Genomic DNA, 4,904 nt, shown 5'->3' on the forward strand with positions numbered 1-4,904 from the left:
GGGAGTGGCCACTGCACTCCAGTCTGGGCAACAGAGTGAGACTCCAACTCAAAAAAAAACAAAACACAAAAAGACTTAGGAGAGTGTCAGGGTTGGGGACAACCGGGGTTAAATAACAGTGGGTTGATTTATTACCTGTAAGTTCTGAATTGGCTTGTAATCATCTGTCCCCTGTTTCTAAACTGGCAGTAAGGGCGTATTCCAGAACGAATGACAGGGCTGAATGACAGGACCGGAGGATTTCCTATTTTGAAAGTCTCTCCGGGTGTCTTTGGATCCCAACCTGTGCCTTGCATGGGATGAAATACCATTTCTGATGGATGGGCACAGCCCCTGGCTTTAGTTTTATCACTACTGGGGGTATGCTTCGGGCCAGTCCAGGGGAATTATCCTCAGTCCATACCCCGGGCACCTTGAAGGGAAGTTCAGGTTCTTGCTGTGGCTCCTCTATGAGGCTAGAGAAGCGCCACTCTTTCCCTCAGGGAACTGTAAGAGTCATGATTTTTGCTTTAGGAGTCCTCAGGGATAAAGCTGCCTGGCCATTGGAGTAGAAAGTTATTTGGGCTTGCAGCTTTCCCAAGAGGTCTTGGCCCTTAAAGCCACTGGACAATCGGGAGGTACAGGAATTCTTGGATAACTTTATGGCCCCCTAGATTGCATCGCTGGGACTGTAAAAATGGGTTATGGACTCGGCCACCCATGGCTCCCACAATGGCAGCTTGTCTTGGTGAAAGAGGGCCCACAGGCTGCGTTATTACAGAATGTTCTGTCCCTGTGGCTACCACGAAATCAAGGGGCTGACCCCCCACGGTCATTTGGACCATAGGCTCCCAAAGGCCTAGTGAATGAAACCCAGTCTTGTCCTAGTCTTTTCCATAGTTTCCCATGGCAGACAGGCCAACAAAATGATTCTTGGGGCCCACGTATGGTTGGGACACAGGCAGATATTGTCCCTGAATCACCTGGCCTCTCCTTCCTTGAGGAGCAGGATAGAAATCCTCTGGCTCTGGACATTCATTTTTCCAGTGCCCCTCTCAGAAGCAGCGACCACATTGGTTTCTACCCAATCTTATCACTGGGCAAAGCGGCCCTTTTTGTTGGCCTTTCTGTTTGCCTCAGCCTTGGCCCCGATCTTGGCCTCGGCCTCGTCCTGGTGGGACAGCTCCCCAGGTGTGTTGCTCTGTCAAAACAGTGGCAAACAGGTCTAATTTTTTTTTTTAATTTCCTGTCTGCCTCCTTCCAGGCCTCTTGGTTTTGACTTTAAAATATCTTTTTTTGGGGGGGGAGGCCGAGGTGAATGGATTGCCTAAGCCCACAGGTTCAAGACCCGCCTGGGCAACTTGGCAAGACCTCGTCGCTACAATAAATCAAAAATTAGCGGGGCATGGTAGCGCACACCTGTAGTTCCAGCTACTTGGAAGGCTGAGGTGAAAGGATCACCGGAGCCCAGCAAATCGAGGCTGTGGTGGCCGGGAGCAGCCACTGCACTCCAGTCTGGGTGACAGAGTGAGACTCCAACTCAAAAAAAAAAAATCTTTTTTGCAACCTCTATCATTTGACTAACATTCATCCCAGTAAAGTCTTTTATAAAACTGACTGGGGCTCTCTTTGGGTACCTTAGGCTCTTTAGTGTATGAGGGAGTGTGATGTTTCCAGCTCAGGAGGTTAGTGGTGGCAAAGGGCTGATATATAAAAGTACGTTGTCCCCTTGTTTTTCTCAACAGCAGTTGTAAAGCCTCTTGACATCCTTGGGGAGGGGGGCTATTAGCAAAGCTTTTCTGATGCCTTTCTGCTGGGTCATAAGCAGTTAATGCTGGTGGCTCTCCAATAACTGCTGCCTGGGGTGAATTTTGGGCTGAGGCCAACCTCTGACTCAGCTTCAGCTGCAGTAATTGCAGGGGGTGCAGGTGGCAAGCAGGGGTACAGTGCCACGTAAGGCAGGGGGGTCACCTCACTTTTCTCATACAGAACGGGTGTTTTCAAGTCTGACTGGTATCTTGAGGGAGCTGTTGTTTGGGCCAGCATTATTTTATAGCTGTTTTTTGGGCAGACTTTTATCCAAGGTGGGTGAGAGAGGACTACATCTTGCCAACAGTCAATGTAGGGAAACTGGTCTGGGTAGCCTGGATCCCCCACAATGATGACAAACACCTTACTAACCAGTCTCTTGTCTAACAACCCCTCAGAAGGCCACCCCACCCCAAACGAAGGTAATCTACTTCACAGAGGGTCCAAAGCCTTCTGAGAGTTAACTTAATACCGTAATTCCCTGAGTATCCCCTTTTGAAGTTTTTCATCATGTATTTTATTTTATTTTATTTTATTTTTGAGTTGGAGTCTCACTCTGTCACCCAGACTGGAGTGCAGTGGCCGCTCCAGGCCACCGCAGCATCGACCTGCTGGGCTCCGGCGATCCTTCCGCCTCAGCCTTCCGAGTAGCTGGAATTACAGGCGCGTGCTACCACGCCTGGCTAATTTTTTGATTTATTGTAGAGATGAGGTCTCGCCAAGTTGCCCAGGTGCTCTCGAACCCGCGGACTCAGACAATTCACTCACCTCTGCCTCCCAAGCCGCGGGATTACAGGCTGAGCCACCGAGCCCGGCTCTGTCATGTATTTTAAAGGGGGTAAGCTTACTCTGATTGCCACACATTTTCTTCCATTAAAAGATGACAGTCATACACAAGATGGGAAGGAATGGGGGTGGGGTAAGAGGATTGGACAGTTGCTTTGCCCTTCTCCAGCCTTTACAGGGATATTTTAGGTGCCTTTAGGCAATAAGTGAGTCAGTATAACCTCCCCAACCAGGTTTCGACCCAGAATGTCATTCTCCCACTACAGGAGATATTTCAGGGTCTTTTTGGCAATAGACGAATAGGTATAACCCTCTGACCAGGTTTCTGTCCCACTATTATTCCCGCCGTTTAACCATGTGAAGGTCATCACCAGAACCAAGTCAGGACTACAGCACTTGCCTTGCCACTAGGTGGCATCTCGTTCACTCACATTCACACAACTTCTCCAACCCACCACCCAGTGCCTTAGAGTTATGGTTTTGTCCCCCTGTGGGACTACTCGGGCAACTCTGGGAGGTGATCAGGCTCCCCTTCTGCCTCTTAGGGGCAGTTCTACCAAATTGAACCTGGGTTTTTACCAATTTGATGTGTGTGGCTCCCTTGACTGATTCCTGTGCCTCACTGGGTTCCATTGGGCTTCCAAGGTCCTCACCCTAGCATGCCAGGAGGGCTAGTCCTCTAGGATCAAGCAGTCTGCTGGTGCCAAACGAGGTCTCCCCTTCCAGGATCCTGGGGGTGGTACCCCGGCGACAAGGGAGGTGGAAAAGCTGTCTCCACCTCTTTCTTCCCAGCCAATGCACCAGAAATGTAGTGAGAATCTTTACAGAGAGAGTCAGGACACTGAGGCCAGGAAGCAACTTTATTCATGCTGTCACTGGCTCAGCAGATTTGCATCTAAACACGAGCCCCAAGCACAGGGGGGCATTATCTCTTATACAGTTTTAGCTTCTTTGTCCCCTGATAAGTCTTACTTATTAGTAACATACTGGTTAATTGGGTATTTCATAGCTCAAGTTTACAGCAGAGTTATACGTGTGCATTACAGATTGGGGCCACATTCCTTTCTAATATGTATCATCCAAGAAAGTTTTCATCTTAGGGTGCTAAAAGAACTCTTTTATTATCCTGGGAAGGCGTTTATCTTACTGTTTTAAAAGGGGGGCCCTACTCAGTCTTGGAAAGGTCTTTACTTCATGAGGCTTGGGGAAAGGGCTTCCTGCCTCATCAGCACTTTGGGAGGCTGAGGTGAGAGGCTTGCCTAAAACCATGGGTTTGAGACCAGCCTGGGCAACTTGGTGAGACCTTGTCTCTATAATAAATCAAGAAATTAGCTGGACATGATGGCATGCACCTGTGGTTCCAGCCACTTGGAAGGCTGAGGTGGAAGGATCACCTGAGCCCAGCATGTCGAGGCTGTGGTGGCCATGAGCGTGCTGCTGCACTTCAGCCTGGGTGACAGAGTGAGACTCTGACTCAAAAAATAAAAAATTTTGGCCACAAATTCTTTGACAGTCTCCCTTTCAAATGACAGAGTCTATGCCCCTTCACCTTGAATCTGGGTGGGCTTGTGACTTCTGAACTAATGAAGTATGGCAGAAGTGATGCTGTGGTCTTCCAAAGTGTGGCTAAGTGAGAGCATAAGACCTTCTCTCACTTGCACACTCCCCTTTCACACTTCTTCTTGGAGTCCAGCCCTGCTGGGAGAAGCCCCAGCCACGTGGAATGGCAACACGTAGAAGTGCCAGTCTGCAACCCCAGCTGAAACCAGTCCTCCATCCCTCTCAGCTCAGGAGCCAGAAGAGTGACCAGACTGTAGATGATTTCAACCCTCAAACCTCCAGTCACCTCTGGCCACTTGAGTCTTCCCAGCTGAGGCCTCGCTCCAACATAGTGGCAAAGACAAGCTATCCCTGCCGTGCCCACTCTGAACCTATGAGCATAATGAAGTGGTGGTTATGTCATGTTGCTATGTGGGGGTAGTTTTACATAGCAGCAGGTAAACAGAACAAGCTTTATTTGACACACAGGAAAATGAAGGCCCTGGGAGGTTTGGTGAACTGCCCAATCTTGCACTGCTGGACCTTGGGGGATTCAAGATTTGAAGCAGGTCTGTTAGACCCCAAGTCCCATTGCCTTTTTTAGCACTACATTGCCATCATAAAGAGACAGCTCCACAAGAAGAACTTTCCTGTTTGTTAAAAAACTAGAAGCCACCTGGGCAACTTGGCAAGACCTCCTCTCTACAATAAATCAAAAAAAAATTAACCAGGGCTGGTAGCGCGCGCCTGTAGTTCCAGCTACTTGGAAGGCTGAGGCGGAAGGATCGCGG

Source organism: Carlito syrichta, unplaced genomic scaffold (assembly GCF_000164805.1).
Source record: "Carlito syrichta isolate Samal-C Ts95f unplaced genomic scaffold, Tarsius_syrichta-2.0.1 Scaffold304359, whole genome shotgun sequence".
In the NCBI taxonomy this organism is placed as follows: domain Eukaryota; kingdom Metazoa; phylum Chordata; class Mammalia; order Primates; family Tarsiidae; genus Carlito; species Carlito syrichta.